Source organism: Pseudophryne corroboree, chromosome 6 (genome assembly GCF_028390025.1).
Source record: "Pseudophryne corroboree isolate aPseCor3 chromosome 6, aPseCor3.hap2, whole genome shotgun sequence".
In the NCBI taxonomy this organism is placed as follows: Eukaryota; Metazoa; Chordata; class Amphibia; order Anura; family Myobatrachidae; genus Pseudophryne; species Pseudophryne corroboree.
In genome coordinates, this window is record NC_086449.1 from 555846665 (window position 1) to 555859843 (window position 13179).

At 43.3% G+C, this 13179-nt stretch overlaps 1 pseudogene; it reads right to left on the bottom strand.

The window, feature by feature from the left end:
- Positions 1-9383: 9383 nt before the first annotated feature.
- On the bottom strand, positions 9384-9501 carry LOC134936880 (5S ribosomal RNA; annotated as a pseudogene).
- Positions 9502-13179: the final 3678 nt, after the last annotated feature.

Below are 13179 nucleotides of genomic sequence, written 5' to 3' on the forward strand. Positions count from 1 at the left end.
GGAACATCACCAGACACAGGGAACAACAAGGTGATAAATTAATGGCCGTACGTATACAGGCCCTGACCACAAGGCAGCCTTTGTTTGTATCACCAAACCCTGTGGGTAAGTCAAATGTGGTTACTTGTTATTCTTGTCATAAACAGGGACACATGGCACGAGATTGTAGAATGAAGAATTCACGAAACTCATACCAACCCCCTAGACAACGACACGACACACGACATTGGGAGCAAGGTCCGCAGAAACGGAGTTATGAGCCACATACAGGGGAAACAAAAAGATACCCCCCGAACAGAGACTGGCAAGCCTCTGGTAGCTCCCAATTAACTCCATCACAAGTAGTTGCTGCCAGCGGGATTCAGGGAGGTCACCATACCCAATAGGGGTGTGGCCATACCTGTAATCTGCAGCCAGTAAAATTGATTGCAAGCCTTGAAAGTGAACCAGAAATTGCAATCAATGTAGCTGGTAAATCATTAAACTTTCTTGTAGACACAGGGGCGGCCAAATCAGTGATAAATTCGACAGTGGGCATGAGAACCACTGGTAAGACAATTCCAGCCATAGGGGTAACGGGAGTAGTCCAGCACTACCCTGTTAGTAAACCAGCCGAGATTACAGTAGGGCCTTTACATACCAAGCATTCCTTTTTGCTGGCTGCATCGGCACCGACTAATCTCCTGGGAAGAGACTTACTGTGTAAAATGGGGTGCGTCATTTATTGTACTCCTGAAGGTGTATTCTTGTACATACCTGAGAATCACGCTCAGGAAGTGCGAGACATGTTAGACTCCCCGTCAAAATTAATGTCACATACCATTATGACAAATAGGACTCCCTCCCAAGTAGAAGAAATGACATCTCAGATACCAGAGTCACTTTGGACTAAAGATGGACAGGACACTGGATTAATGGCAAACGTAGCTCCGGTAGTTGTACAAGTAAAAGATGGTAGGATAGCTCCAAAAATCCCACAGTACCCTCTGAAGCCAGAGGTGGAGTTAGGAGTGTATCCCGTAATAGAGCGCTTGCTACAACAGGGCATTCTGGTAAGAACGTCCAGCACTGCCAATAGTCCCATCTTCCCTGTTAAAAAGAGTGGGGGGAGGGGTTACCGGCTAGTGCAGGATCTAAGGGGGATAAACAAAATAGTTGAGAGTCAATTCCCCGTAGTGCCAAATCCAGCTGTCATCCTAATGCAAATCCCTCCCACTGCGAAATTTTTCACTGTTATTGACCTCTGCTCCGCTTTCTTTTCGGTACCTCTGCACCCTGATAGTCAATATTTGTTTGCATTTACATACAGAGGAGTCCAATACACATGGACTCGATTACCACAAGGATTCATAGATAGCCCAAGTATATTTTCTCAGGCTTTGCATGATTGTTTACAGTCTTTCCAACCAGTGAGTGGATCAGTATTAATACAGTACGTGGATGATCTACTACTGTGTTCTGATTCATTGGAAGCATCCCTGAAGGATACGAAACAGCTCCTGTTTCATCTTTCAGACACAGGACACAAGGTTTCCAAAGACAAGTTACAATTATGCCAAACTAAGGTAAAATATTTGGGACACTGTTTAACACAAGGACTGAGACACCTGACCGCTGATAGAATTCAAGCAATTAGAGACATGACTCTGCCACAAACCCAGCAACAGATCAGAACATTTTTAGGAATGTGTGGGTATTGCCGTAATTGGATCCCAGGGTTTTCCATTTTAGCGTTACCTTTGCAGGAGATGGTCTCCTCAAACAAACCTGATCGGATTTCGCATACAGACGAGTCTGAGGCAGCATTTGAGAGACTTAAACAGTGCCTAACGCAGGCACCAGCATTAGGTATGCCGGACTATGGGAAACCCTTTGAACTATACGGAACAGAAAGTGCTGGGTGCGCGGCAGGCGTACTAACCCAAAAGCACGGTGATGCCAGCAGGCCGGTAGCATATTACAGCGCTCAGCTAGATACGGTAGCGCGATCCCTCCCCACATGCTTGCAAAGCGTTGCTGCGATAGCATTGCTAGTAACGAAAAGCGAAGACGTCGTGCTAGGTCATAACCTCACAATTCATACACCACATGCAGTGTCAGCCTTGTTGAATTCTGCCCAAACCAGACACGTCTCATCAGCGCGGTTTACAAGATGGGAATTGGCACTAATGGCCCCCGTAAACATCACCATAAGGAGATGCAGTGCATTAAATCCTGCAACATATCTCCCAGGTGTGTCTAGACAGACCCAAAGGGTGGAGGATGAGAGTACTGGGGAAGGAGGATTTAATACAAAGGAAGACACTCATGATTGTATGGAATATTTGACCCAAAATTTTACCGCAAGGCCTGATATCAGTGACAACCCACTGGAAGACGTAGAACTTACGTTCTACACGGACGGTAGTTGTCATAGACAGTCAGACTCGGGAGACTTGTGTACTGGATACGCAGTCGTAGATGACCAAGGCACCATAGAAGCGGAACCGCTAGGCCCACCTCACTCAGCCCAGGTTGCTGAACTGGTCGCCCTAACCAGAGCATGTGAATTGGCTAAGGGAAAATCAGCCAATATCTACACCGATTCTAGATACGCATTCGGGGTAGTCCATGATTTCGGAGCCCTATGGCGCCTCAGAAATTTCATGACGGCAGCTGGTACACCGGTAGCGCATGCAGCTCACATAAAAAGGCTTCTAACAGCGATACAGGAACCCGACAGAGTGGCTGTTATCAAATGTAAAGCACATACATATAGCCAAGACCCAGTATCACTTGGTAACAGCCGAGCAGACGAAGCTGCTAAATTAGCAGCTGCTACCCCCAGACAGACAGACACCACACAATTGATGGTATTTAATACCATCAACACACAGAAGTTGTGTGAAATGCAAAATCTGTGTTCCACACAGGAAAAGGCAGTCTGGAAGGCAAAGGGATATGGCCAGGAGTCCTCAGGACTCTGGACGGATGGACATGGTAAACCAGTGGCCCCCAGAGCATATCTTCCATGTTTGGCTGAAGCAGCTCACGGGCTGACTCATCTAGGCAAGGAAGGGATGTGCAAGTTGGTAAGAGCATATTGGTGCGCCCCAGGATTCTCTTCTCATGCGAGTAAAAGAGCCATGTCATGCCTTACCTGTTTGAGAAAGAATATTGGAAAGGCAATACCTACAGAACCATCCCATATCCCACCTGCCGGCGGCCCTTTCCAAGTAATACAGATTGACTTCATTCAATTACCCCCTTGTCGAAATTTGAAATATGTACTTGTTTGTATAGATGTTTTTTCAAATTGGGTCGAAGCATTTCCGGCGGCCACAAATACCGCTATGTTTACTGCTAAGAAAATTGTGCAGGAATTTGTATGTAGATATGGTATCCCTAGAATTATCGAAAGTGATAGGGGTACCCATTTTACAGGTGATGTCTTTCAAGGAATGTGTAAATTGATGGGAATTGATAGCAAGCTGCACACTCCATACCGTCCACAGGCGAGTGCGAAAGTGGAAAGAGTGAACAGCACTATTAAAAATAAACTGAGTAAAGTGATGGCAGAGACAGGATTGACATGGCCAGAAGCTTTACCCATTGTACTGTACAGCATCAGAACCACTCCCAGGTCCCCTCTTAATCTGTCTCCCTTTGAAATCTTGTTTGGTCGACAACCGCATGTCATGATTAACCCTCAGGATGATTTGAAGTGTAACAATGAAGTGACTGTAAAATACTTGATTAACATGAGTAAACAGTTAAGGAATCAAAATGATAATCTGAAGTTAGTGATTCCTGATTTACCAGATAGTAATTGTCATGACATTGAACCTGGGGATTATGTAATGATACGGAATTTTCTACGCTCAGGTTGCCTTATTGACAGATGGGAAGGACCATACCAGGTCTTATTGACTAGCACTACAGCATTGAAGGTTGCTGAGAGAGAGACTTGGGTTCATTCGTCCCACTGTAAAAAGGTTGCTGATCCAGAGAGGTCCCGTGATAAGGAACAGACGGTAGAGGTTGTATCACTGGAGTGTCTGTTCCAGGAAGATTGAGGCAACACCTGAGCATTGAAAATCACAAGACCAAAAGCAGTTGTCGATCCCCTGTTCCCTTTTATTGTTTTTCTCCAACTCCCCATCCCCTCTCCCTCAAATTATTTTTTTCTCCCCCTTCTCATTCTTCTCCGTTTCCTCCTACAAGATGGACTTGCCCCAAGAGACTGTGATCCGGATTTTCCTGTTGACCATGATGTTGACCAGAGCAGTCTGTTCCGGCGAGAGTACCATGGAGGTCGAGAGAGGTTCTGGAATGGGTTCTGATGATAAAGATGGAGGCGTAGTTTTCCAAGAACAACTTAACCAACAAGTAAAGGCGAGTATCAGAAAACGATCCGATAGCATTGACCATAGAAGGAATTGTGAAGGATTGTTAGCTGAAGAAAACTGTATCTGTCGGCTCTGTAACAATGTCATTGAGGATGGGTGCATAAAGAAATGCCAATCCAGTTTTAATATCCATATGGACCGGCATCCATTGAGTGACTATCACTCCTTAGTGGGTAGTGTGTTAAATAAAACAGATTGTTGGGTATGCTCTCAAGTACCTCAAGGTCATAGCAAATCAGGGCTAGTACCATTTCCTTTAACGATAGGGGAGGTACTTGAGTTAAGTGGTGGGAGACCGGTGGACAGGAGGTTTAATATCTCCAGTCCTCCTAGTTTGAAGCTCCACCAATACCACGTGGATAGGTCCCTATTATGTTTCAACATCTCCAATCCCCGAAAGCCGGGAAATTGGGAAGTGTCATGGAGTAACCAAACCATGACCTTTTCGCATAGAGCAGATAGAATGCCTACAGATACAGAGCTTGTACGCCACATAGCCAGTAGAGGAAAATCTTTCCGGTATAGGTATACCTTAGGAAATAGGATTACTAGAGTTGGAGAGGTATCACCAGGATACTGTGCACATATCATACAACCTGATACGTGTACTAAGCAGATGGAAGAATTAGGGTTAGGAGATTTCACATGGAAGGTGTGTAATATGGTTATGTCCTACTCCGTCCCATATGTTCTCCCCGATGATGCATATTTCATATGCGGGAGAAAGGAGTACAAGTGGCTTGCCCCAAACTCTGAAGGATTGTGTTATATTGGAAAAGTACTGCCTGAAGTAATGACTGTATCACATGACAAAATGAAAGACATACACCGTGGTGCCCAAGCTCCTTATACTCACACCCATTACGAGCACGTTGTTAAAAGGCACCTGATAGAGAAGACAGAGCATCCGGCCTCTGATCTGATAAGTGAATCCACCGGGATTCAATTCTTAATCGCGTTAGATTTCACCCGCACCGCTAGAGGAGTGCTGAATTATAAATACATATCGGCGCTCGCAAATTTGTTAGATAATATCACTGAAATGTATGATGACACATTTAGGTATACTGGAAGGGAACTTCAAGCTTACAAAACAGAACTGGTACAGCATAGAATGGTTCTCAATTACCTCACAGCAGTGACAGGCGGATATTGTGTCACACTGGCAACACAATACGGCGTGAAATGTTGCACATATATTACGAATAGCACTGAGGATCCGGTCGAGGTCATAGACCAAAAGATGGACGATATTCTCCAACTGAAGTGGGAATTTCGCAGGAGACACAATCTCACTCTTGCTGCTGTAGGTAATGAGCTGACTGGTTGGGTGTCATGGTTGAACCCGCGAAATTGGTTTTCTGGTTTAGGAGACTGGGCTCAAGGAGTCATAATGGATGTTGGGAAGTTTCTCCTATGTATCTTAGGTGTTGTCATATCGATTGGATTGATATTTAGATGCGGTCAGGCTTTAATGAAGTGCAAACACCGTACGAGGGTAATGAGTTTGAGGAGTGAGGAAACTGTAATTCCAATGGATTTGATTTATGACCCAAATGTAGAAACAATGATGTAATGAAAATGCGATTATACGGTCCGTTTCTTTCACCTGTTTTTCCGTTTTCTCCAAGGTAAAAAGACCCACTTGGACGAGGAATTTGATGAGCCGATATACAGACAACAGAGGGATTAAAGAAGAAGTTTTGACAACCTGATACACAGATTCTTGATAAACTATGCCATGGATCCCCAGTTTCCCTAGAAATTTTAAAATTACGCTAGCCCAACACTTTTGTAAATCTATGGACATTGACAGCTTTTGCTCGCACCTTATGGGCAAAAGTACAAAGAAGACTGCATTCAACAGACACCAAACAAGACCTCAATCGACGAATGTACATTTACCTGACATAGAATACCACCGCATTTACCGTAATTATGTCTTTTCTTCATTTCTACAACCCTCAGGTAATGACACACATAGTCGATAGGGAATACAGGCACAGATATCAGCAATCACATATCTCCCCCATTCATGTATCATCAACTAAAATGTGCTCCCCCATTTTGTTACAACCAAAGCCGAAAAGAGCTCGGTAAAGTTTGACAGCCCATCCACAGACCCGTACCACGGGATAAGAAGGAATTCAAATGTATACTTCGCAATACCTCGAAGCTTGATTTAAAACACGTACGGCACGATGATACATGACCCCCAAGCACGGATTCATACACACATGCTTCTGCTATCTCACTAGGTCATACCCTTTTCCTACCTTCTCCTCTCCTCCCCTACCCAACCATGTAAATGTATTAACCCCTGACATATATTTTTCTCTTTTGAAATGTTTTAGAAGGTGGCAGTTATTATTGACTGCCAAAGGGTGGACTGTCAAAGTCAGAAAAATATCTCTATACACACTGCCATATTTGCACCTCATTCTGGTCCGCGCTGCGCATGCGTGCGCTCTCCCGTGCGTGCGCATACTCACAGTCGCGGGCACCCGCAGGCGCACGGTATGCGTATTTACGGTAGAGTTTATGTGATCGTAGCGTGCGACTCAATCGTTACATATTTTCAGTAATAATGTATTTTGTAGATTATGGTCCCTTTGATAGATTCTGAAAGTTTAGTTAACATAGCATGTTCCTGAACAGAGAGATCCCTCTTTGTATTGTACGAAGGGTCTATTAAATAGCAATATTCCGGTGTTGGTTTGGAGCGGATTAATCGCTCGTGCGAATAGTTATGGACATAAGAAGTTTATGTCCATTTACTATTATTTGTTCTTATTTAGTCATGCGGCGGGAAACTCAGTATCCCACCCACCTGAACAGTTGGAAGCAGTCACAGCCCACCTGTATGAATCAACCTATGACCTTTTGTTATAATGCGAAGCCGAATTCCTGTGTCCAATGAACAATGAGATTGTAGGGACCATTGAATTGTATTGTGTGTGGGGCATAAATAGGCAGGCCGACCATATCCAGTTCACTCTCTTCAACGGTTCTCATTGCTGATAATCGGGAGCTGGATATCGAGGCGCATGCGATCGTTTCCCCTTGTGCGTAAGTGTTTCTCCGCAACTATATTGATCTTCTTGTTATTGTGGGCCAATTTCTCTCTCTCCCTCTCCCTTCTCCTCTTTCTCTCTTATTTTCCTTTAAATAGTAATTGTATTATATTTCCTGTGTAGTTATCTGGTTAGGTAGTCTATGTTATATTGTAGTGTATGATTTGTATTTGTATTAATTCTTTTGCAAGTTTATCATTAAAAATATATACATATTAGGCGTTGGACCCTAAGCCCAGGTATCTGTGTATTTCTTATAGTGTCTAGTATTCTCAGAGCGTCGGTGACGCTCAAACAGCTTTTAAGGTAATAAGGTTATACTGTGTTGCATTTACACTCTAACATTACACTAAGGTTTTACTGCACAATACACTGTTTAAGGTTTAGATACAAAGGTTTAATATAGTGAGCGTCAGCGCCGCTGGTGATCTCCTCGTGGTCCCGAGCGTCCGCTACGCTATAGCGAATCATTACGTTAGTCAACAGCCAATAACTTGCCTGCCTGTGATCTTTTGGCCGTGAGTGAACGTGACGCTTGAGCGTCTCGATCACGGCAAAGCGATTGTTACGCAACTAGCGTACCCTTATGGTACTTCATACGTAGATAGCGTACAGTGTTCTTAGACCTCATAAAGGGTATTATATATGATAAATATTTAGCTTTGTCAGGTGGGACAACTAAAGCACCCTGTTTTTGCAAGTTAAATACATAAACTTACCTTATAAAACAAATTCTTAGATGAATCTTGAAGTAAGCACTTTAATTAGCATCAAGAGCCACTAAGAACTTGCAAAACATAAACAGCTAATGTATATGTAATGGTAATAGAAAAGTGGGTGTGACTCCGCACCAGTCAAAAAAACAATAAGTCTAAAGTAATCAAGTCCCTAAGGCAGAGGTTCCCAAACTGAGTGCCGTGGTACCCTGGGGTGCCTCGGGACACTTGCAGGGGTGCCCTGGGTTGGTGGTCCAGGACCAATTCAAATTATTCATGGTCAATATAATAGTCAAAACCAGTGTTGGTGGCTGCCAGTCATAAAATATGTGGTCAAACAGAAGCAAATCCTGTCTCTCACCACACAACTGAATCTAAGGATGACATATAAACGCGATCTACTTAATGTAATATTTCTTTCTAAATTTCTCAATAAGAAATTTTTGGCCTAGGGGTGCATTGAAAAAAATTCTGATATTCTAGGGCACCGTGATTCAAAAAAGTTTGGAATCCACTGCCCTAAGGAATAAGAAAAAGACCAGCATTTGCGAAATTATGTGACTGAACTGTCTCTACTTATGCTGCTGGCAGTGCACCATAAAGTAGTTTAAAGTACAAATGAAGAGAAGAGAGAAGACTTTTTGGTTTGCGCACTCTTAAAACAAAAAAAACAAAATAGACTAGTATGAATCTGTATTGTTATGAAGATATTAAAATATACCTTTTATTGAATCAATTTAAAATAAGGTCCCCAAAGAAAAATATTAAAATGGACTGATGAATATCAGTGTGGATCTATAAGCGCGGCGGGAGTAGCCGGGATGTTAGTCCCAAATTATTAGTCCTAAATTGGACTTATGTAAGCACACCTGTATTTATAAGCAATGATTACAGTACAAATCTCAAGTTTTTCTTGCTTGAATAGAGAGAGTACAAAAAAGGTAATATTGTAATTGTATAAGGAGAGTAAACGTGAATTAATTGTATCAACTCAACGTGCTTGATCCGATACACCTGTACACATCTTAGATATATAATATATGTATATCTACTATATAAGTCATTAGTAGGTCATGACTCAAATCCCTATCAAAAACAGAATTGTGATAATATAAGAATTGATTGCCAAAGACTGGCAACAGGTACAAATGAAATGACAGAATGAATCTGCTGTCGATGTTAGACCTGAGTTTCCCCAATGCTCCGATCTACTATACCGGGTATTCCCAGGAAGTCTCCCCCCTGGTACTGGCCAGGCCCTATACTGTATAGCTTCCAAGATCGGACGAGATTGGGCATATGCAGTATGGTATGGTAGCAGGTCACCAGAGTCTCTATTCAACTCAGCTCCAGAATCATTGATGAGAGTTCATGAAAAATTTGGGAGAGAGAGGTCAATAGGCCCTGGTACAGGAGTATAGTGGGATCTGCTGTTGGTGTTAGGCAGCGACCACAACCTACTGTACCAGTTGGAGAACTGCCGTAGGTAAATGGTCTACTGGATCACCAATGAGAGTCCCTGAATGATAGAAAGAGTAGAAAAAGCAGGGAGTCCTAGACCGAAAAAGGGATGTTGACAGATCAGAAAGATGTGGTTATCCTTGGTATCCAAGATAATAAACTTATTTACATGTATTGAATTAATGTAGAGTTCCTGTATGTACAAATTGTGCAGGAACAAATGCTAAGCTGGTATAGGAAATACTGGTACAGCACGTATTAAAGTGTAAGGCTGCACAGTACAGGTGAACCTGTTGCTGAGTAAAGACAATAGCACAGGGTTTATCCCTTGCAGTAATAATACAATGAATTGGTAAACAGAGAAAAATAACAAGCTGTAGATTAGTTAGGTATTTAGAAATGATATCTAGTCATACCCTTAGTTGTTCAAATGTCTATTGCTGAGTTCCACAATTCGCCTTCATGCTTTAAATAATAGAAGAAACTAGTAATGCATACAAGGCGTTAAACAACAGCTCACAGATCAATATCTATTGCTAAGTACCACAATTCGCCCTCATGCTTGGATAATAGAATAAACTAATATTGCAGGCAAGGGGTTAAACAGCCCACAGATCAATATCTATTGCTAAGTACCACAATTCAAAAAGAAGCAACTAGTAATGCTGACAAGGGGTTAAACAACAGCCTGATGTTGGTATATAACTGCTGTTATGCAAAAGTAACACACCAGTGTACAATGGTGATTATGGAGAGACTGTGTTGGGAAAGTTACCGCTCCCCAGATCCTGCTCTCTGTTGTTGGCACTGGGGGTCCTGCGTGCTGCCGCTGTGATGCCTGTAGGCTGTTGTTTGTCCAATCCCTGGAGCTGCGCTCTCTGTCTCTGCCTACAGGTGCACTGTGAGTGACCTGCTTTGCCGCCAAAAAAAACCTCCCAACTGATATTAATCGATCAGTCCATTTCAATATTTCTCTTAGGGGACTTTATTTTAAATTGATTCAATAAAAGGTATATTTTAATATCTTTATAGCAATACAGATTCATACTAGTCTATTTTGTTTTTCTGTTTTAAGAGTGCGCCAACCAAAAAGTCTTCTCTCTTCTCTTCATTTGTGCTTTTAGCATATGTAATGGTGACAACTTTGGAAACAAATGTCTTCAGTAGTCAGCTACCAATGCATTTCTACCATGATTTAAGACAATAAATGGTGCTGCAAAATGATTTTTCTTTCACGTAATATTAAATTTGAAGTAATTACTAACAAAATAATTAAAAACTGAACCTTTATAATGGTTCTGAAAAACAATGGTCAGGTTCACTTTCACATGGAATGCCCCAGTACCAACACCCCTGCATATCAGACAATCCTCCTGGCCCTTAATTCACTACCAACACCCCAGCAGCACTTCCCCCTATACAATACTAATACCTCATACCATTGCGGAACTTGTGAGTGGTGGGCCCAGGTGCAGAAATATAATTGGACCCCTCTCCTCCACCCCAACCCAAGTTCACAATATGCAACATGACAATGGGGGACAGGGATAGGCAGAGAGTGACAGCATAAGGCAAAAGGAGGTGGTGTGGGCATGCCATAGAGAGGCAGAGGATGACAGTGGAATGCAAAGGGAGGCAGAGGGTTACCGGGAGAGGCAGTGAGTGACAGGGGTAGGCAATGGGTGATGGAGAGGCAGCGGGTAACAATGGTACAATCACAATGTCCTGCGAGGTATAGAGAAAAGGAGACATGAACCTTGGTTCGACCTGTGACAGGGGCCCCAACCTCTTGTGCTTTCCTCAGTTTGTCACTCGGTCAGGCAGACTCTGACAGTGCCAGTTACATGGTTGTGAGCTGCCATTAATTTGCACATAGAAGTGAAACAGAAAATATGTATCTGTCTTTTAATTAGAGGCAGCATATGTCTGTGATCATCTGAGCTGATAGGCGGCAGGACTCCCCTATCAGTCCATCACACACAAGGTCAGTCCTGCCTACTTAAAGTAGGAGCAGGTCCCTCAGACAATGGGCCCATCCTGCTCCCTGCACTGGTCTATTCATCCAACATTGCTCAAAATGGTCTGCAGGGTAAATAACTTATTGCTGATCTTGACAGCACTTGTCCCCTTAGTTCTCAGGGACCCCGGTGCAATGCACTTGCTGCACCAATGGTAGTTCTGCCCCTGCCTCCTACACTACAATGCCCAGACACCCCCTCTCATACACTACAATACCCAGGCACCCCCCTCTCATACACTACAACACCCATACAAATATGTGAGCCCATTCACCACGACCAGGTTACTTCATTACATGGGTCCCTAACATCGCTAATACTATCACATTATAAAAATGTATTTAGGTCTTACCTAGATAAAGGTGTAGGGTCACCTTCATAGCAGCCTGTATACAATGTGATGGATCTTCACCAATGAGCTTACACCCATAAGGGTGAGGTGACAGCCAACACCATACCCCGATATACAGCCATGACAGTTTGGATCAGGTGATTGGTCAACACCAACTGGAAGACAGTCTGTGATCACATGATACTCCCAGCTAATTCACAGTCACCCAGGGGTATAAAGATCTTACAAAAGCAATTCCTGATGTCAGTGCTTTGTTTTCATCCACAGATCTGCAGGGATTCTCTCTGATAACTACATGCCTATGGACTCCTGTGCTGTGTCATCCTAGCACTCACTGACTCTTTAATAGCTCCAGCCGGTCTCAGCATATACCGGTTCCAGCCTAGTCCCAGTGCAATTCCAACAAATAACTGTTCCGGTCTGGTTCCAGTATTTACCAGTTCCTGTACGGTCTCAGTGTTTACCAGTTCCAGTCCAGTCCCAGTGTTTACCAGTTTCAGCTCGGTCCCAGCAAACCGGTTCCAGCCTGGTCTCAGCATATACAAGTTCCAGCCCAGTCCCATCAATTACCGGTTCCAGCCAGTACCAGCAAGTACTGGTTCCAGGCTAGTCTCAGTGTTTACCGGTTCCAATCTGGATCCAGCATACTGGTTCCAAGCTGGTTTCAGTATTTTATGATTCCAGCCCTGCTCCAGTGTAATATGCTCCTCAGTCCAGTCCTCGAGTCCTGCAGCCGTGTCCCGGTTATCCTGCAAACCGGTCCTGCTCAACAGATCAGTACTCAAGTATTGCAGTTTCTATTAGCAAGCCACAGTATCCATTATCCAGTCCTTCAGCAGTCCATGTTTTCAAATTTCAACTGTTCCAGTCTCAGTCTTCAGCAGTCCGTGTTTTCAAGTCTCACTTGTTCCAATCTCAGTTTTCTGTGTCTGCGTTTTCAAGTCTCATCTAATTAACTTCAGTCTTGACTAGTCCATGTTTTTAAGTTCCACCTAACCCAGCTTCAGTCCTCAGCAGTTTGTGTTTTCAAGTTTCCCTCATTCCAGTTCCAGTCTTTGGTAGTTGTTCTTCTAAATCTCATTCCCCCAGTATCAGACTACAGCAGTCTGTCATTTCTTGTCACAGCTACACCAGAACACACTCTTCCACAAGGCCCTACAAATACAGTAA